Raw genomic sequence first — 22,645 nt, forward strand, 5'->3', positions numbered from 1 at the left:
TAGAATATTTCTATCATCACAGAAAGTTCTAGAAACCAGTGACTCTTACAATCAACCGAGGGTATTGCTGAGCACTGTGGCCAAAGGTACAAATTCAATAGATGTGAGTTGTGGCTCAAGAATTTGTATTTCTAACAAGTTTCTAGGTGATGATAATGCTGTTGGTCCATGGTGAATAGTGGTATAGATTCTTCATCGGACACGATTGAGGAGGGATTGTGACAAATCTGGAGACAGGAGAATTTAATTTATATGGAAGACACAGGAGATATTCTGGTCTTGGGGCAGAGTAAGTACAATTTTTGACAATACAAATATTATTGTATTATTCAAGAGCTTTTTATTTTGGAATAGTAGCATAAGTATAGAGGTGTATATGGATAGTGGGCAGTCACAAATAGTGAAGTATATTGGATAATTGTCATTTTTCCTGTTCAAAACCCAAGTCTCTTTCCTGTTTCAAGGGGATCCCTATTGTGTGAGTTTTAGGAAAATGCAGAGTTTTATCTCTCATTACAGAAGGCAAACAGAACCCTGTCCCCTGAACCTAGAAAGGGAATGATATATTGTTTCGGCCGATTGAATGCGCTTGCTTGGGACCTTGAAGCAGGACTGTAGGACTGATTCAAGAGCATAAGACAGTCATGATTTCTTTGATGTGGTGCAGTTTATGAGTGTCTCTGCCAGGCCTGGGTTCTGTCACGGAGACAATGTCCACAGCAGCAGCTATGGCATAGAGAAATGATAACATGATGGCATGTTGGCCAGATTTTTGCTACTGCGTAAAATTAGGCAGCATCTTATTTCCAACTTGTTTGCCAAAACAGGTCTTCCATTTTTCTACCACTCCTGAGATGCCCTCTACGCACACTCAATGCACAGTCATTCTTACTAAGCCTGAGTTAGATTCTGATGTTTGCAATGAAAAGACTTAACTGGTTTACTCTTCCTTGTCCAGGAATTTAATTTGTCCAGGAAGATTTCTTCAACATGGAGCTAGCTGGTCATTCTCTTGGTTCTCACAGAGATTAATTCCAGTGGGATGTATGTTAAAGAGTTATTTCTGAATGAGTGTACGGAACTTTATTAAATGCTTTTTACTTTTGTTGTATCCTATTCCTCCTCTTCGACCTTAAGTTCCTTGCAGATCAGAACTTTCATTTTCATCGTTGTATCCCCTACAATCAAGTAGCAAAATATTTGAACGTGAGTTATTTCTTGCCTTTACACTCAGCGAAAATGTCATCTCATTTATGAGCCCTTTCTTCATCCATCTGCAGCCATCCCAACCCCAGTCAAATGTTTTTTCAACACCCTGGCTTATTTTTCCTATAATACTTACCATTTTATTAAATTATATTGTTTATATATTTGTACATTTGTCTCTATCCCCTCTTGATTATAAGGTCAATGAGAGCAGCAACCTTTATTATAAATCAGCCTGGGCCAAAAAAAATTAAACATATCACTTTCAACAAAATTCAAGTAAATTAAAAAGTAATAATAAATAAACATAAAAAATTAAAAACAAAACAAAATTCTGTCCACACAAACTAATTTGAGTTTGACTAAAATTACCAAACTTTGAGAGTCATAGCAAAGTTATCTTCCTTCGAACCACAGCCATCTACCATGTCACAGGTGGACATCTCCCTTTTTTTCCACCCTTGTCTCTCTCCCCCTTCTAAGAAGCATAACAAAGTTCCCTTGTTGTTTAATGCACACACTGAGAAAACATCATGTGAATGTTGAACAGACGTTAGAATCCAATTCTTTACTTCTATTTATCTATCAAAGTGTTTTCTCCAAAAACGGCTCTTTCTAGAAGGAATTGAGTACAGTTTTCCCTGGCTTGTTACATTAATGACTAGAATCTTCTTCATTTAGATAGCTTCTGTTACAAATTCAAGATTAGTGGAGTCAGTGTGTGTGTGTGCGCGTGTGTGTGTAGACATGTGCCTGTGGGTGAACTCTGAGGAAAAGATATTTCCAACTGCTTAGCCTCTCTGCCTGTATGCATCACACTGAGCACTCGATTCCCATCCTGTCTGAAGCACCAACCAGTAAACAAACCAGCAGGACTCCTAGACTTGCATTCTTTTGCTTATGAAACTAATGAAGTATAGCAATCGCTCATGCATATAAATTGGCAAATACAGAGATGGAAGGTGACAGATGGCTTTTGTCTTTATTTAATAAAAGGTGATTCACAGTTTAAAACTTTATTAGGTTTAGCCTTTGCAAACAAAAGCATTGAGGTGTAGACTTAGTCACTTGTCTTCACATATGACTTCGGGTGACAAACTGATTGTAGTCAACAAATCTGACAGAGATGATAACAGGAGGATTAGCACAGAGAGTTTGAGAGAAACAGCGCAAATCCTAAAAGACTGCATTTCAATTGGGCTGATAAACTGTCATCTTACAGAGGACTTCCTTTAGGCAAAGAGATTTTGAGCCCGTGAGCTTGGTGTTAATGCAGCAACCAGGGAAAGGGAAAAAGAAATAGAAAAGGATCTGTAGTCGAGTGGAGTTTTAAAGCTCTGCCAGAGTAGAAAAATACCCGGTCCTGCAGAAGCAGAGAGAAAAAGAGATTCAAAAGAGTGTCTCACAGAGGGCTGACATCTGACATCACCCTGCAGGGCTTGTCCTTCTAAGATCGCATGGTGTCTGAGGCAGATATGGCCATTCTCTCTGTCACTGTTAGTACCAGTTAAGCACAAACTCTTCAGATGGGACTTTGTTTGCTTTTGCCATTTTCAGTAAATTTCACCCACCTACCCCTCCAGTCCTTTCCTGAATGAACACAGTCCCCCACCTCTACCAACACACCCACACAGACACCCAAAAACAGCACAAGCAGGACCAAATGAAGCCTGTTTTATGGACTGTTGACTGAACAATGCACACACATCTGAGCAGCGACAGGAAGGTTGAGAAAAATACACCCGGGTTTCACATCGTCATCTGTTACATGGTGCTTGTCCGTGCCAAGCCCCAGAATGAGATTCTTACATTCTCCCATGTTGTGCAGGAAGTGATCTTTTCCTAATTAACTTTATCACAACTTTCTCCTGGCTTATTTTAATTTGTTTATTTTAAAACATTTCTGTGAAGTGTATGGCTACCCTAACTATGCTAATATTCCAGTGGCTGGCGACTTACAGAAATGAAATGCCAGGGAGAGGAGGAAGCACGGACGTGTCTGACTGTGAATCCAGCATCACACCTCAGGGATGTTGATGTGCTTCTGTGCGACAGAGAGAACAAATGCAAATCCAATCAAAATAACTACATTTTTATCAACAGAAAAAGGTTGAGACAGAAATAGAGACATCTGAGGGCTTAGGGTTTTAAGGAAGAGAGAGCAGAGTGACATAAAACCTAAACCAGCTTTGGAGTACAACTTATCACGAAATGTGGCTATCTGAGATTTTATTCTACTTACAAGCTTAACAAGTTGGTTTGCTAGCTTCACAGATGCTGGCAGAAGCATGAGGTTCCTAGGTCACAGACAAAAGACTGTATTGCTCAGGGCACAGCAAGCAGCAGGAGAACTGGCATATTTGTATCAGTTCTCTTTGTCCTCAAGTGCCACGGGGGCAAAATGGACGGGCCCAGGTGGCACCTGCATACTCAGTGAATTGCATTACAGAAGAGGAACCCTGAACTTAAGGCACACAAATCTTTTTTAATGAGAAGTCGGCAGAGGGAGACCTTGTCCTTATTATACTGGACAGTAAGCATGCCTACCCTTCCTTCTGGAGGGAGTATCTCTGTCTTCCAAACCTACTTGGTATACAGACACCCTTGAAAAGATAGTCCAGAGTAAAAATACTCAGTGGCTCTGTGTGCAAGAAACACCTGAGACTCCATGGATAATCATCTCCCAGCAGATCATCTGGTTCTGTTTCTCACTACCTTCATCACGCCCCCACACCCAGCCCTTACCTGTCTGACACATTAGGCTCTCACTGCGCCCTGTGCCCACATTCTCCCCGCACTGACCACTCTGCACTGTACCTGCTTGCTTAGTCATGCGCCTCTTCAATTTGCCTATAAACTTCTCGTGAGGGAACACTATTATTTTTTCTGGCATCACCAGTCCAGCACAGTGTTTGACCCCTAGAGAAGCCCAATAAATGTTAAAATAATGAGTAACGGGGCGCCTGGGTGGCTCAGTCGGTTGAGCGTCTGACTTCAGCTCAGGTCATGATCTCACAGTCCGTGAGTTCGAGCCCCGCATCAGGCTCTGTGCTGACAGCTCAGAGCCTGGAGCCCGTTTCGGATTCTGTGTCTCCCTCTCTCTCTGCCCCTCCCCTGTTCATGCTCTGTCTCTCTCTGTCTCAAAAATAAATAAACGTTAAAAAAATAATTAAAAAAAAATAATGAGTAACAACCTTTAGATAGTTCCTTGAGGGAAGGGGCTGTATCCTATACGACTTGGTATCAAGAACTATAGCTCCTAAAAGAGTTTCTTTCCAACAACAGGCATTATTACTGTAATGAAATTTAGCAATTAGTGACTAAGTTCCCAAGCAGGCTCACAAAATCTCACATTCTATACCGGGAGTCGCAAACTGAAAAGCAAACTAGACTGCTTAAATCATAGTTGCATTTTGCAGCAGCGGCACTTTGAAAAGCAAAATATGTTAGATATTGTTCTTTTTCTCATTTTTAAGTCAAGCATATTTCCCATATATGTTTATAGTTTTTAACGTATATTTTTCATACTATCCCAGGTTCTTTTCTTTTATCACATTCTTTTTTTTTTTTTTTAATTTTTTTTCAACGTTTATTTATTTTATTTTTGGGACAGAGAGAGACAGAGCATGAACGGGGGAGGGGCAGAGAGAGAGGGAGACACAGAATCGGAAACAGGCTCCAGGCTCTGAGCCATCAGCCCAGAGCCCGACGCGGGGCTCGAACTCCCGGACCGCGAGATCGTGACCTGGCTGAAGTCGGACGCTTAACCCACTGCGCCACCCAGGCGCCCCACAAACATTCTTTATATAAAACACAGAGAGAGTCTTCACTTTAACAAAAAAATATGTTCACATATGTTTTTTTTTTCTTGAAGCACACACTTTTATTTTCCCCACTTTGGTTACAGAAATGACTGTCTGAATTGTTCTACCTGCCTGTTAGCTCTGCTGTAACAAAAACAGCAGTGTGGGGCCGAGGTAGGCAATGCTCCTTGGCCTCAGTGATTGGAATTTCACGGGGAGGGTTGGGAACACAGAAAACCCTTGCCCTCCAGCAGGGACAATGGCTTCTCACTCCAACCCCGTGCTGTTGGGCCCCCTGATATTGTAGGAAGTGTTTGAAAAATAGAGCCCCTAATTTCATTTGTTGACCATTTTTTCAAGGAAAAAAAACAATGCAATGACTTCTCAGACCAGTCTTATTCCTGGGCCCTCAGCTGGCCTTCTCTGAAACTGCCTGGAAAGGAGAAGAGAAGGGGGAGGTGGGAGGAGCTAAAGGCCAAACTAGGAGCAGGGAAAAGATGGATGGCATATCTACATTGTGTACAGATTGCAGAGAAAAGCATCTTATGGCGCATAAAATACATGAAGAATATTCAACAATTAGACCTAGATTCTTCCCTAAAGAAGTTTCTAGTCTATGGGTAACTTATCATGTGAAAGTGAGGGGCACTTTGGTGTTTTACTTACTGGGTACTTTAAAGTCCTAGATAGAGTCTTGTACGTGCCTTTTGTGGACATACCTTCTGCATAAGGCTTTATAAGTCTTTCAGAGAAAGCTTTATAAAAAGGACTTGGCCTAGTTTCATCCTGTTAAGAACAGGAAAAACAGCAGTCAGACAGGTACATACACAGCCACACCCCTCACACATGTGCATTCACTGGGTTCCAAACACCCCCGGGGGAAGAGAAAATAGCGGCACTCTGGAGGAAGACGCCCTGGAAGAACGAACAGTTCAAAGCCAAGGGTAAGACACCGTGTGATGCTTCTCAGAGTAGTGCACCAAGTTCAGGTGAAGAGCCTTCACATTTATGTGAGTGGCTAGTGGTAAAGAAAGGAGCCTGTGGAATCAAACTGGTCCAAATTCTGGTTCTCTTACTTACAGGCTGAGTGGTTTGGGCCCAGTGACTTCATCTCCCTAAGCTTCAGCTTCCTCATCTCTAAGATGGAAATAATAATAACAATAAGTCCTGCATGAAATGTTGGATACAAGAAATCACTAAAACCACTAGAATAGAACCCCAGGCAGAGGAGAAATGGGGATGTGTGGACAGATTAAAGCAGACTGTAGTAAAGCAGTGGTCTGTAGTCTGAAGAAGCAGGGCAGAGGCAACACCAAGCGGCAGCTGAAGCGAAGCCCAAGTGGAAGCAGGGTAGAGGGTGGAAATAAAAGTAAGCATAAACAGAAAGGACTTGCTGGCATGACAGCTCCCTGCATGAACGTGGCCATTCCCTCGACTCCAGTGGCAAAAACTAATAATAATAATAATAATTTTAATTGAATTGAATATATTTTTATTTTCACCAACCCATACCCTTGGTATGAAACTTGCTGAAATCCCCCCAAAAAGATATAGAAAAACTGCAGCCTGAAATTACCACAACAAGTTTCTAAAACATGGATTGTGATATGGATCCTTAATTTCTTAGAGGCAGGAAATAGAATATGGTCTTTAGACTACTTTTGCTTCTCAAGTTTGATTTTATTTTAAGAGGTCTTAGAAAAGAAACTCTTGGATAAAAATAAAGAGAGTCTTAGGTTCTCACTCTGGCTTTGCAACGAAATTCCTTTCATAGGACAATTGATCTGTGTTGAAGATGGAAATTCATAATAATGGTATCTGCTTTCTTCAGAATTATATGTAGGTAAAGGTGGTTCATGAAGCATTTAGCAACTGGAATAAAATGTATAGTAGGAATTTTAGGTTGCATCCTTTATTAATATATGATTGACTTCATAGAAGATGAGCCCCCCCTACCCTTATTTTGAATACAAGGCAGATTATTCTGTCTATTGTTCTCAAAAAGAAAACCATAGTACATTAGCTTTTGGATAAAGTTTGAGAAAATTGGCAAAGAGACTAAAATTTTTACTACTGTGGATATTGGCCAGTCCAGAAATAAAAATCTCATTACATTAATGTTAATAGTGGGAAACGAACCATTTCACTTAATATTTTCAAAAGTTATTAATACACTGTTTTCTTAAGACTCAAAACCATGGTTCATTGCATACCTATGGGAACAGCAGCATCAAGGTTACCCATGATTGATGCTAAATAATTCACTATGAATTTATATATTGCCTTCAGGAAAAGAGCATGAAATTTAGAATATGTAAATATTAAACAAAAGTAAATCCTTCAGAACATTTCCATCATTGAGGAGCAAAGCAGGAAGACTCAAAATCAACTCCAGGAGAGTAATTAAAGGAAGAAAATACTTTTAATATCTATAAACTCTGAATTTACTTTTAATGTACTTACAGAGTTTCTGTTTTTAAAATGCCAAGTGTTTTGATCACTTTAAAAATCATTTTACACCATCCTATTATTTCAACAAATGAAGTCTTTTAAACATGGAATTTATGGTGGATAATCTAGGCTGAATATTTTCTTTTATTTTTTCTTTTCTTTTCTTTTCATTTTTCTTTTCTTTTTTTTAAGATTTTAGCTTTAAGTAATCTCTATACCCAAGATGGGCCTTGAACTTACAACCCCAAGATCAAGAGTCACATGCTCCACCGACTGAGCCAGCCAGGTGCCCCTGAGCTGAATATTTTCATGGGAAGCATTCTGAAGTCCTCTCTCACTGAAATATAACTATGTACTGGATATAATAAACTTGTTGCTGAATTAGCAAGACTGAATTGTTATATGGGGCACCTGGGTGTCTCAGCCAGTTAAGTGTCTGACTTCGGCTAAGGTCATGATCTCACAGTTCGTGGGTTCAAGCCCCATGTTGGGCTCTGTGCTGACAGCTCAGAGCCTGGAACCTGCTTCAGATTCTGTGTCTCCCCCTCTCTCTGCCCCTCCCCTGCTTGTGCTCACTCTTTCTCACTCTCTCTCTCTCTGTGTCTCTCTGTGTCTCTCAGAAATTAACAAACCTTAAAAATAAAAAGAAAGAAAGACTGAATTGTTCTGAGTCAAATGTTCATAGCATCACTGTGGTTCTGAAACTGCAATGTATCCTAAGCAGAATGAACCAAAAATAAATCTGTGCCAAGAAACATATTAAAACTGTAGAATGCTAAAGATTAAGAGAACTTAAAAGGCAAAGTGAAAACTGAAATACAAAGACTCCTGCAAAGGGTAGAGCAACCCATGGTGGATAGGAATACAGGGAGCTGAAAGGTCATGGAATCATATTTTAGTTTTCTCTGATCACCTTGCTATCCCACGATAGTTTGCAGCCCCAAATCATTGATGACATCATGCTACTGAACTTTACCAGATGCCGCAGGAAGCCATATGCAGCACCTTTGGGCAGACAAACCGGATCATCAGGGGTACTTTTGGGGTCCTCTTGAAAAATATCCGCTGGGGGAGAGTCAGCTGAGATCACACTGTCTGTATGCGGGTAACTTAGAAAATTGGTGGTGAATTTTTTGGGGGTTACTACTGAGAGCCACGCCCACTTTGGTGCTAGATGGCTGGAATTCTGATTGAGGCTCCCCTGTGATTCCCGCGCTTCCAGATTTCCTTAAAGTAGTCCCCTGAGATTTTCTTTCCCAGTGTTCACAATGGTTGTGTAAACCTCTAATGCTCTTTTTCTAAGCGACATGCTTAAAACAACGTGTCCCCCCCCCCCCGAACAATGATTAAAACAATCACCTATTTTATTTTTTTAAGTTTATTTACTTATTTTGAAGGGGAGAGAGAGAGTGTGTGTGTGTGTGTGCAAGCGGGGAAGGATCAGAGAGAGAGGTACAGAGAGGATCTCAAGTATGCTCCTGGCTGTCCCCACAGGGCCTGACATGGGTGGGGCTCGAACCCAGGAACCATGAAATCGTGACCTGAGCTGAAATCAAGAGCCAGAGGCTTAACCAACTGAACCACCAAGGAACCCCAAGAGTGACCTATTTTTAAAAAGCATTTTAAGATTATATCAAAAAGGAAATTCAACACTATGTTTATAAGAGATATATAAGATAAAGAGATTCAGTAGAATAGCAAATAAAAGTAAAAGGTTTAAGAAAAGATGAAATTTCAGCCAGAAAGCATTAAATTGCACACAAAAAGGCAGACACTAATATTAACACTATAGTTCAAAATGAAGACCTAATACTTTTGCATATCTATGTGCCAAGTAACATAACAGAAAGATTCGTGAATAAAAATATCAGGAGATATAAGGAAAAATTAGTAGGAACAGACTAATTGCAGCAAACTTATTTATTTCTCTTGGTCCATGATTAAGTAAGCGGAAAACTAATAAGCATAAAAGGTCCAGTAACATATTTAATAAGTCATGTCAGATTGATAATATGAATTCTAAATTCATAAAATTAAGAATATGTTCATTTTCTCTTAAGGGGACCATGGAACACTTAAAAAACAATCAACAGTGAATGTGGTAAAATAACTATTGCCAGAAAAAGAACGTAGTGCAAATTAATTTTACAGAAGAATTTTAAAAAATAGAGAGAGATGATATTTGCAATGCTTGCAATATTCTTTCTAAACATACACTCAAGGAGGAAAATTTCAAATGCTTTTGTTAAATGTGACTATAATATTGAATTCAAAGCCCAGAAAGTTTTCTAATAAAAAGAAAAGCTCATCAATATAAAATTTGTAAATAAAATATCGGCAAACATCTAGCAGAATGTTAAGAGAATATACATCTTGAGTTTATTTTAAGCAAGGATGGTTTAACATTAGTAAATCTATTAATATAAATTTACCATATTAATGGCTCTTAAAAAAACTCCTATGATTATTTTCACTGAAGTGTTATTTGACAAGTGTCTTCAATTCTTTTTTTTTTTCTTCAATTTGTTATACAGATATTCAATTAAAGGAAAGTTGACCTTTTTTCTCCACATAAGAAAATATATTTACCTGGTATCCCAAACCATCATCATGCTTAATTCAAAATACAAGGCCCACTTAAGTCAGAAACAAAATAAGCCTGCCTACTTTTATTACTATCATTTGGCATTTTATGGGTAACACTAATCAATGCAATCAGACAGAAGAAATTGAATGTATAAAAACTGCAAAGGAGGAGGTAAAATTACTTTATCACATACAGATGTTAATATCTTAACTAAAAAACTAAGAAAATCAATGAAAAAATTAGCAAATAATAATAAAATTCACTGAGAGCTTATGGCACAAAATAATGTATAAAAATTAATAGCGTTCGTATCCTGAACAATGCCAATTTAAAAAAAAGGGGGGAGGAATGTCCCCATTTATAATAGCAGTAAAAAAGATAAATTCCCAGGAATAAATTTTTCAAAAAGTGTGCAATTCTCATGAGAGTAAGATTCAGTCACATTCTTGAGAAAAACCAATGATGCCTTGAACAAAAGGAAACGGCCAGTTCTCAGCCCGTAAAACTCAGGATTATAAACGGTTAATTCTTCCCAGATTACAGAGGTTATAATCTCCCAATATATAAACAAACGGTGGGTGATGAGCTTCAGGTATGCATAAATTGACCCTACATTTATATGGGAAAAATCCATATCCACATAGGCAGAAAAACTCGAAAATCATTGAAGGGAAGAACTAGAACTACCGTGTACTAGTACATTTTATAATGCCTCAGTAATTAACAATGTGGTCTTTCTGCATGAAACAGAAATAGAATCATGGTATAGAAGAATCCCCGAACAGATCTAAATATATATGGGAATTTAGTATGTGATAAAGGCGGCATTTTCAAATTATGGACCAGCTAATAAATGAATAAATGAAATAAAGACATAAGCTTCTAAAAGATAACATAATGCAGTTGGAATCCCACCTCACACTACTCACTAGAAAAATTTCAACTAGATCAAAGATTTATATATAAAAAAATTGAAATCATAACAGTACTAGAACAAGAGAGATTCCTTTCCAAAGGATGGGTTAGGATTCAAAAATCTATAAATTATAAAAAAACACACACACACAAGCTTGACAAATTTAACCACATAAAATAAATAATTGTACATGGGGGAAAAAAAAGGAAAGAGCATGAAAACAAAGTCAAAATAAATGACAAACTGGAAAACTGCAACTCATAACAAAGGACTAATCATCTAACACTTACAGTGCTTGTGATAGGTCAGAGAAAGATCAACATTGCAATAGAAAAATAAGCAAAAGATAAGAACGGGCAGTTTACAGATGCCCCTAAAAACTCATGAAAATATTCTTAATGTTAATCATAAGAGAAATGTAATTTCAAACTCCATTTTCACCAAGAAGATCGATAAATATCTGAAAGTATGATAATGTTCTTCCTTTGAGTCTATGAACCTTCTCGTATGTGGGTCTTAGGAGTTCAAATTTGTCCAACCTCCTTCAGAGGCCAATTTGGCAACATGTTTCAAAATTACAAATACATAGAATAGACACTTTGAGTCAGGAATCGGCACTTCTGAAAATCTATCCTATAGATATATTTTCACATGTGACATGATACCCAAGGTTAGTACTTGTAAGAAAAATATTGGTAATAACCCAAATGTGTATCAACAGAACACTGGTTCAAAAGGAACATGACTCAGATAGTGAATAACAATAAGGAGGTGCTCTATGGGCCACTATAGAAAGCTCTCCACGATGTAGTGTTAAATGAAAAAAAGCAAGACAAGAACTTTGTGTATGGTTTGAAGGCTTTTGAGTAAAAAGATAGAAAAACATTAAGAACTTATATTTAAAATTCTACCTCAACCAGTTCTGGTAGGATATATAAAAAACAGTAAAAGTTGGTGGCACATGCCTTTCACAAGAAACATATCTAAGAATATAAAAAAACAAATATACTGATATATAGATATCAAGCAAATACTAACTAAAGAGAGCTTAAATTGCAGACAAATAGACTTTAAGACAGAAAAACATTATTAGGATGTCATTAGGGATGAAGAGAATCACTGCATAAAGAGAAAAGGTTCAACCGATCAGAATGTAAATGTCGTAAACTTATATACACCTGAATTATCCTCACGTTATAGAAAAAGAGGTTTGAAAAAATTTACCAACATAGTGGGAGATTTCAAAACAATCCTCTATTTTTAATAGGTTAAATTAGGAGCTCCTTGGTGGTCAGTCAGTTAAGCTTCTGACTTCAGCTTAGGTCATGATCTCACGGTTCGTGGGTTCGAGCCCCGCATTGGGTCTGTGCTGACAGCTCAGAGCCTGGAGTCTGCTTTGAATTCTGTGTCTCCCTCTGTCTCTGCCCCTCCCGCATTCTCACTCTGTCTCTCTCTCTCTCTCAAAAATAAGTAAAAAATTTAAAAAGTTAATAGGTAAAATTAGCAAAGATATAAGCAATTTGGACAGCCTGATTTAATGTAGCTATATAGGTTAGCATCCAATTGCTACCGTCTTTCTAAGCAAAAATGGAACAAATGAATGAAAGTTCTACTAATCCCACTTAACAGTGCCCAGTAATTTCAAAGAAATTTCTTATAAAGTATTCATTGTCTATAATGCAATTAAGCTAGAAGTCAAAGACAAAAAAATTAAAATCTCCATATATATGTAAATTTAAAACAATTCTAAGACAGAAAAGCTCAAAATGGGGGAAATACTTAGTATTGACTGGACTTGTCTATGGATTTTGAACGCAATGGCAAAATTATTTCAAGTAAATAAGAACATCAGATTTTCTATTTTGTACCATGAAAAATATAAGTTGCAGTATGATCTTAAAAGTTATAACAGAAATTATTGAACAATGGCCCATGTAGCTTGGGAAATCTGGAGCATCTAAATAACTTGATTTTAGTTACATTTGTAGTTTATTTTAGAAAGTAGATAGTGAGAGTCAAGCTTATAGAATCTTAGTACTGCATGGGGACTTTAAAGAACACATCTAAGCCTGTATTACAGATAAGGAAAATTAAGGTTGAGAGAGGTATCGCTAGGATCCTAACCAAAGTGACATCAGAGCGTCATATGTTCAAACAGACGTGGGTTCAGGTATTGACTCCACAACTTACCTCAGTAAGCCTCAGTTTTCATATCTGAAAAAAAAGAAAGTTAATTGGTTAATTATACTTACCTCCAAGTTTGTAGAATTTGTAAAAGTATATGAAGCTTATCACATGGGACTAAAAACTATTCATTGTTTATCAGACAATAGTCTTTCTATTAAACAATTTAGGTCTGAGAAATTTGTTTTTATAATTTAAACACAACATGATACTGTGTTCATCTATTTCTTAAAGACATTCATGTATAAGTTATATTTTTTTACATAACAGCCACTTTTCAGGTATGCTAGAAAGTTTATAATACCCATTTGTGAATGTGAATGGAACAATAACATATTCTAGGGCAATGACTTAGAGTTTTAGTCATAATTATCTCTGATTATCACCTGACACTGAACAATTTCCCTTTTTCTCTATTGTCTCCCTTTCTAAAATGAGCATTATGATTAATCTGGCCCTTCATATTTCAATTGTGCTTAGATGCCTATGTCACTCGATTCAGCGCCTTTCTGTACGCGGTCACTCATGAGCATTTAAGCATACATGACATGACAGGTAGCGGTTTCAAGGGGGTTCAGCTACAACAGCAGCCTAGTTTCTCAGTTTTCCAGGACCCAAGGGATTTAATTCAGGGAGATCTTCCAGAGAAGACAGAACCCTATAAGTCTCCAAGGTGCTGAAGCTGAAAGATAATTTCTGTCTCATTCTGAGAAACAGAAACCACAAATCAGCAAGCAAGATCTCACAGGATTCTTAGATTAATCCCCATGAAGTCGTCTCTGCCATCAGCACAATGCCTCTGGACTTTCAGTCCGCACCCAGATCACCCATGGAACTTAAAATCCTGACTAACAGATTCCATATTCCAGATGGGAGCCCCCTGGCCCCTATATTTTAAAAGCTCAATTTAGGGGCGCCTGGGTGGCGCAGTCGGTTAAGCGTCCGACTTCAGCCAGGTCACGATCTCGCGGTCCCTGAGTTCAAGCCCCGCGTCGGGCTCTGGGCTGATGGCTCGGAGCCTGGAGCCTGTTTCCAATTCTGTGTCTCCCTCTCCCTCTGCCCCTTCCCCGTTCATGCTCTGTCTCTCTCTGTCCCAAAAATAAATAAATGTTGAAAAAAAATTTAAAAAAAATAAAAATAAAAATAAAAGCTCAATTTAGATTCTGATAGGTACCAAAGACTAGGAACTAAGCCCTAAATTTCCTTCTTTCTAACTAACAGCTCTGATGATGCCATTCCTTTGCTCAAAAACCTGCAATGGCTCCCTACTGCCCAGGAATAAAATATTAACTGCTCAGGGTGTCATTTGCCTTCCACTCTATCACCCAAAAATCTGTGTTCCCATGTTTCATATCACGTAGTCTGTGACATAAACCCAAGACTATAAAGTGAACATATTCTAATCTTTTCAAGAGCCTGTCTGTAAATCAGCTGCATGAGGTTACCTCTAGAACTTGTTAAAATGGCAGATTCCTGCTGTCTCTGCCTCCCTTCCTCGCTTCAGTAGGTATAGGAATCTGCCATTTTAACAAGCAACTGAGGTGAGCCAGGGGCAGACTTTATCACTCCTCATGCTGATTTTGGAACTGCTGTTGCCTCTCCAGGTGTGCCCTGCCTTACCTGTCAGACTCTAGAGGCTCAGCTCAGATTCACCACTTTCCATCAGTTCTTGACTTCCCCTCCAAGTAAACTTATTTTATGTCAGACCCCCATATTTAGCATCTTTTGTCTTTTATTTAGTGTCTTTTGTACCCTCCCAGCTAATAGATTCCTAAGGACAGAATCTGTGTCTTTCTCATTTTTATGTTCCCCACAATGTTTAACATAGTCACTGCTTTGAGTGGAGGAGTCAGTCAGTATCGTTGGAATTGAATTGAATACAAAAAAAAAAAAAAAAAAAAAAGGGGAGAGATCCTGGGCTTGGTAGGGAGAGTGACAGGGCTACAATGGATGGTGGCTCAGGGGCACAAAGAGAGTCAGATTCTCAGAGTGGGGAGAGGAAGGGAATTTGGCAGGGTTAGGACTTCTTTCAAAACGAGATCTGTGCTCCAGGAAACCAGGAAACATACACATATATAAAAGAGAAAATACCTTCACTATGTATTTTCTCTGCATAAAAGGAGAGAAATATCCCAAATCTCAATAGTGGTTATCTCTAGGGCTGCCTGGGTGTCTCAGTCCATTAAGCATCCTACTCTTGTTTTGGGCTCAAGTCATGATCTCAGGGTTCACGAGATCGAACCCCACACCAGACTCTGTGCTGATAGCACAGGGCCTGCTTGGGATTCTCTCTCTCTCTGTCTCTCTGCCCCTCCCTCCCCTTTCTCTCACGCTCAAAATAAATAAACATTTAAAAAAAGAAATTTTAGGGGGATTCCAGGGAAGATGGTGGTGTAGGAGGACGCTGGGCTCACCGTGCGTCCTGCTGATCACTTAGACTCCACCTACACCTGCCTAAATAACCCAGAAAACCGCCAGAGGATTAGCAGAACGGAGTCTCCGGAGCCAAGCTCAGACAAGAGGCCCACGGAAGAGGGTAGAAGGGCGGCGAGGCGGTGCGCGCTCCACGGACTGGCGGGAGGGAGCTGGGGTGGAGGGGCGGCCCACCGGCCAAGCAGAGCCCCCAAGACTGGCTGGCAAAAGCAGAGGGGCCAGGCGGAGAGTGTTCCGACAGCAAGAGGGACTTGACATCTGGAAGGTTATAAGCTGCAAGCTCTGCTCGGAGAGCGGGAGGGCTGGAGGTCAACGGGAGGGAGAGTTGTTGAGCCCCAGGAGACAGAGCTCAGTTTGGCTGGGAACAAAGGCGCTTGCCAGCGCCATCTCCCTTGCCCATCCCCCAGCCAAAATCCCAAAGGGAACCAGTTTCTGCCAGGGAAATTGCTTGCTCTGCACAAACACCCAACACTGTGCTTCTGCAGATCGACCCCTCCGGCAGTGGGTCTGACTCCCTCCCGCTGCCACAGGGCCCCTCCTGAAGTGGATCACCGAAGGAGAAGCGAGCTAAGCCTGCCCCTCCTGCCCCTGTGCACCTTGCCGATCCACCCCAGCTGATACGCCAGATCCCCAGCACCACAAGCCTGGCAGTGTGCAAGTAGCCCAGACGGGCCACCCCACAGTGAATCCGGCCCCTAGGAGAGGGGAAGAGAAGGCACACACCAGTCTGACTGTGGCCCCAGCGGTGGGCTGGGGGCAGACATCAGGTCTGACTGCCCCCCGCCCACCAACACAAGTTATTCAAGACAGCACAGGGGAAGTGCCCCGCAGTCCTGCACCACTCCAGGGACTATCCAAAATGACAAAACGGAAGAATTGCCCTCAGAAAAACGTCCAGAAAATAACAACAGCTAATGACTGATCAAAATGATTTAAACAACATAACAGAAAGTGAATTTAGAATACTAGTCATAAAATTAATCTCTGGGCTTGAAAACAGTATAAAGGACAGCCGAGAATCTCTTGCTACAGAGATCAAGGGACTAAGGAACAGTCACGAGGAACTAAAAAATGCTATCAACGAGTTGCAAAATAAAATGGAGACAACTACGGCTTGGATTGAAGAGGCAGAGGAGAGAATAGGTGAACTAGAAGATAAAATTATGGAAAAAGAGGAAGCTGAGAAAAAGAGAGATAAAAAAATCCAGGAGTATGAGGGGAAAATTAGAGAACTAAGTGATGACCTAACAGGAATAATCTACACATAATTGGTATTCCAGAGGAGGAAGAGACAGGGAAAGGTGCTGAAGGTGTACTTGAAGAAATAATAGCTGAGAACTTCCCTGATCTGGGGAAGGAAAAAGGCATTGAAATCCAAGAGGCACAGAGAACTCCCTTCAGACGTAACTTGAATCGATCTTCTGCACGACATATCATAGTGAAACTGGCAAAATACAAGGATAAAGAGAAAATTCTGAAAGCAGCAAGGGATAAACGTGCCCTAACATGTAAAGGGAGACCTATAAGACTCGTGACTGATCTCTCTTCTGAAACTTGGCAGGCCAGAAAGGATTGGCAGGAGAGCTTCAATGTGATGAACAGAAAAAATATGCAGCCGAGAATCCTTTATCCAGCAAGTCTGTCATTTAGAATAGAAGGAGAGATAAAGGTCTTCCCAAACAAACAAAAACCGAAGAAATTTGTCACCACCAAACCAGCCCTTCAAGAGATCCTAAGGGGGATCCTGTGAGACAAAGTACCGGAGACATCACTACAAGCATAAAACATACAGACATCACAATGACTCTAAACCCATATCTTTCTATAATAACACTGAATGTAAATGGACTAAATGTGCCAACCAAAAGACATAGGGTATCAGAATGGATAAAAAAATAAGACCCATCTATTTGCTGTCTACAAGAGACTCATTTTAGACCTGAGGACACCTTCAGATTGAGAGTGAGGGGATGGAGAACTATCTATCATGCTACTGGAAGCCAAAAGAAAGCTGGAGTAGCCATACTTATATCAGACAAACTAGACTTTAAATTAAAGGCTATAACAAGAGATGAGGAAGGGCATTATATAATAATTACAGGGCCTCTCCATCAGGAAGAGCTAACAATTATGAATGTCTATGCGCCGAATACGGGAGCCCCCAAATATATAAAAAAATTACTCATAAACATAAGCAACCTTGTTGATAAGAATGTGGTAATTGCAGGGGACTTTAACACTCCACTTACAGAAATGGATAGATCATCTAGACACACGGTCAATAAAGAAACAAGGGCCCTGAATGAGACATTGGATCAGATGGACATGACAGATATATTTAGAACTCTGCATCCCAAAGCAACAGAATATACTTTCTTCTCGAGTGCACATGGAACATTCTCCAAGATAGATCATATACTGGGTCACAAAACAGCCCTTCATAAGTTCACAAGAATTGAAATCATACCATGCATACTTTCAGACCACAATGCTATGAAGCTTGAAATCAACCACAGGAAAATGTCTGGAAAACCTCCAAAAGCATGGAGGTTAAAGAACACCCTACTAACGAATGGGTGGGTCAACCAGGCAATTAGAGAAGAAATTAAAAAATATATGGAAACAAACGAAAATGAAAATACAACAATCCAAACGCTTTGGGACGCAGCGAAGGCAGTCCTGAGAGGAAAATACATTGCAATCCAGGCCTATCTCAAGAAACAAGAAAAATCCCAAATACAAAATCTAACAGCACACCTAAAGGAAATAGAAGCAGAACAGCAAAGGCAGCCTAAACCCAGCAGAAGAAGAGAAATAATAAAGATCAGAGCAGAAATAAACAATATAGAATCTAAAAAAACTGTAGAGCAGATCAACGAAACCAAGAGTTGGTTTTTTGAAAAAATAAACAAAATTGACAAACCTCTAGCCAGGCTTCTCAAAAAGAAAAGGGAGATGACCCAAATAGATAAAATCATGAATGAAAATGGAATCATTACAACCAATCCCCCAGAGATACAAGCAATTATCAGGGAATACTATGAAAAATTATATGCCAACAAATTGGACAACCTGGAAGAAATGGACAAATTCCTAAACACCCACACGCTTCCAAAACTCAATCAGGAGGAAATAGAAAGCTTGAACAGACCCATAACCAGCGAAGAAATTGAATCAGTCATCAAAAATCTCCCAACAAATAAGAGTCCAGGACCAGATGGCTTCCCAGGGGAGTTCTACCAGACGTTTAAAGCAGAGATAATACCTATCCTTCTCAAGCTATTCCAAGAAATAGAAAGGGAAGGAAAACTTCCAGACTCATTCTATGAAGCCAGTATTACTTTGATTCCTAAACCAGACAGAGACCCAGTAAAAAAAGAGAACTACAGGCCAATATCCCTGATGAATATGGATGCAAAAATTCTCAGTAAGATACTAGCAAATCGAATTCAACGGCATATAAAAAGAATTATTCACCATGATCAAGTGGGATTCATTCCTGGGATGCAGGGCTGGTTCAACATTCGCAAATCAATCAACGTGATACATCACATTAATAAAAGAAAAGATAAGAACCATATGATCCTGTCAATCGATGCAGAAAAGGCCTTTGACAAAATTCAGCACCCTTTCTTAATAAAAACCCTTGAGAAAGTCGGGATAGAAGGAACATACTTAAAGATCATAAAAGCCATTTATGAAAAGCCCACAGCTAACATCATCCTCAACGGGGAAAAACTGAGAGCTTTTTCCCTGAGATCAGGAACACGACAGGGATGCCCACTCTCACCGCTGTTGTTTAACATAGTGTTGGAAGTTTTAGCATCAGCAATCAGACAACAAAAGGAAATCAAAGGCATCAAAATTGGCAAAGATGCAGTCAAGCTGTCACTGTTTGCAGATGACATGATACTCTACATGGAAAACCCCATAGATGACATGATACTCTACATGGAAAATCCGATAGACTCCACCAAAAGTCTGCTAGAACTGATACATGAATTCAGCAATGTTGCAGGATACAAAATCAATGTACAGAAATCAGTTGCATTCTTATACACTAACAATGAAGCAACAGAAAGACAAATAAAGAAACTGATCCCATTCACAATTGCACCAAGAAGCATAAAATACCTAGGAATAAATCCAACCAAAGATGTAAAGGATCTGTATGCTGAAAACTATAGAAAGCTTATGAAGGTAATTGAAGAAGATTTAAAGAAATGGAAAGACATTCCCTGCTCATGGATTGGAAGAATAAATATTGTCAAAATGTCAATACTACCCAAAGCTATCTACACATTCAATGCAATCCCAATCAAAATTGCACCAGCATTCTTCTCGAAACTAGAACAAGCAATCCTAAAATTCATATGGAACCACAAAAGGCCCCGAATAGCCAAAGTAATTTTGAAGAAGACCAAAGCAGGAGGCATCACAATCCCAGACTTTAGCCTCTACCACAAAGCTGTCATCATCAAGACAGCATGGTATTGGCACAAACACAGACACATAGACCAATGGAATAGAATAGAAAGCCCAGAACTAGACCCACAAACATATGGCCAACTAATCTTTGACAAAGCAGGAAAGAGCATCCAATGGAAAAAAGACAGTCTCTTTAACAAATGGTGCTGGGAGAACTGGACAGCAACATGCAGAAGATTGAAACTAGACCACTTTCTCACACCATTCACAAAAATAAACTCAAAATGGATAAAGGACCTGAATGTGAGACAGGAAACCATCAAAACCCTAGAGGAGAAAGCAGGAAAAGACCTCTCTGACCTCAGCCGTAGCAATCTCTTACTCGACACATACCCAAAGGCAAGGGAATTAAAAGCAAAAGTGAATTCCTGGGACCTTATGAAGATAAAAAGCTTCTGCACAGCAAAGGAAACAACCAACAAAACTAAAAGGCAACCAACGGAATGGGAAAAGATATTTGCAAATGACATATCGGACAAAGGGCTAGTATCCAAAATCTATAAAGAGCTCACCAAGCTCCACACCCGAAAAACAAATAACCCAGTGAAGAAATGGGCAGAAAACATGAATAGACACGTCTCTAAAGCAGACCTTCGGATGGCCAACAGGCACATGAAAAGATGTTCAGCGTCGCTCCTCATCAGGGAAATACAAATCAAAACCACACTCAGGTATCACCTCATGCCAGTCAGAGTGGCCAAAATGAACGAATCAGGAGACTATAGATGCTGGAGAGGATGTGGAGAAACGGAACCCTCTTGCACTGATGGTGGGAATGCAAATTGGTGCAGCCGCTCTGGAAAGCAGTGTGGAGGTTCCTCAGAAAATTACAAATACACCTACCTTATGACCCAGTAGTAGCACTGCTACGAATTTACCCAAGGGATACAGGAGTACTGATGCATAGGGGCACTTGTACCCCAATGTTTACAACAGCACTCTCAACAATAGGCAAATTATGGAAAGAGCCTAAATGTCCATCACCTGATGAATGGATAAAGAAATTGTGGTTTATATACACAATGGAGTACTACGTGGCAATGGGAAAGAATGAAATATGGCCCTTTGTAGCAACATGGATGGAACTGGAGAGTGTGATGCTAAGTGAAATAAGTCATACAGAGAAAGACAGATACCATATGTTTTCACTCTTATGTGGATCCTGAGAAACTTAACAGGAGCCCATGGGGAGGGGTAGGAAAAAAAAAAGAGGTTAGAGTGGGAGAGAGCCAAAGTATAAGAGACTCTTAAAAACTGAGAACAAACTAAGGGTTGATGGGGGGTGGGAGGGAGGGGAGGGTGGGTGATGGGTATTGAGGAGGGCACCTTTTGGGATGAGCATTGGGTGTTGTATGGAAACCAATTTGACAATAAATTTCATATATTGAAAAAATAAAAATAAAAAAAGAAATTTTAAAAAAGGGGTTATCTCTAGAGTTATGGGGACTTTTCTTTTTCTAGCTATGATTTATTTGTAAGGTTTCTTCAATAGACATTTTATTTTTACAATTGTATAAGAACTGTTTTTAAAATTAATCATCTGATGTACTTCAATTTCTTTTCTTCCCAAAGTTACTCTTTTACTTGGCGAAGCATTACCTGCAACTACATCAGTTCATTTTAACATTCATTTGGCAAACATTTATGAAACAGTGTCAGTTGCCAGGAACTTTGCTAGAGCCTGGGAATACCGAGATGGGTGGCACACAGTCCCCATCCTCACGGAACTAACAAGCTGGTGGGGGAGCAGACACAGGGGCAGAGCAGTCCAATATAATGTGATAAACGCAATGACAGAAACACACAGGGTGCTGGGAATGACCTGGCTATGCCACTGAACCCCAACCCCACTGAGGGGAGGCTTACTTGAATGTGGAAAGACCTGAGTGGTTCCAAGGACAGAATTAGTCAGCCCTAGAAGTCAAATGTAGGAATTCTTGGTAAGGAAAAGAACGAAAGACATAAAGGCAGGAAACTGCATTCAGCTCTGGGAATGCTTCTGTTCAATGGGGTTTTAAGGAGGAAGTAGTAAGAGACACAGAACTAGCAGGTGTCATCCACGGACACCCTTGTCAGCCACATGAAGGAGCTTGAAAACAATTGTCTCTACTTTTGTTTCAAAATCTCATTTGCTGTTTGTAGTGGTTTGATATTTAAAACCACACCGAATATTTACACCACAAAACTCCTGTGTGAAGTTTTGTTTCTATGGCGGTTAACTGAGAGGGTAACTTGAACTTGTTACTGAATCTGATTGATAATCAGAATCACCTGTGAGTTCTCGAAAAAACACAGATTCCCTGCCCACCCCAGATAGGGTTTTAAAATTCTCGGGGTGCCTGGGTGGCTCTGTCGGTTAAGTGTCCGACTTTGGCTCAGGTCATGATCTTGCAGTCTGTGAGTTGGAGCCCCGCATTGGGCTCTGTGCTGACAGCTTGGAGCCTGTTTCAGATTCTGTGTCTCCCTCTCTCTCTGACCCTCCCCCATTCATGCTCTGTCTCTCTCTGTCTCAAAAATAAACGTTTAAAAAAATTTTTTTTTCTTTTTTATTTTTTTTTGAATTTTTTTTATTTTTAA

General features: G+C 39.7%; 1 long non-coding RNA gene across 1 annotated transcript in view; it reads right to left on the minus strand.

Annotated features, from left to right (window-relative positions):
• Window positions 1-13,013: 13,013 nt before the first annotated feature.
• The window catches only part of LOC147581267 (uncharacterized), a 139,896-nt gene continuing 130,264 nt past the window's right edge, over window positions 13,014-22,645 (minus strand). The window contains exon 3 of the long non-coding RNA XR_015251611.1: window positions 13,014-13,177. This is a non-coding gene — a long non-coding RNA (uncharacterized LOC147581267). The remainder of the gene's footprint in view (window positions 13,178-22,645) is intronic.

This window comes from Puma concolor, chromosome B2, assembly GCF_028749965.1.
Source record: "Puma concolor isolate L17-30 chromosome B2, mPumCon1.1.hap2, whole genome shotgun sequence".
In the NCBI taxonomy this organism is placed as follows: Eukaryota; Metazoa; Chordata; class Mammalia; order Carnivora; family Felidae; genus Puma; species Puma concolor.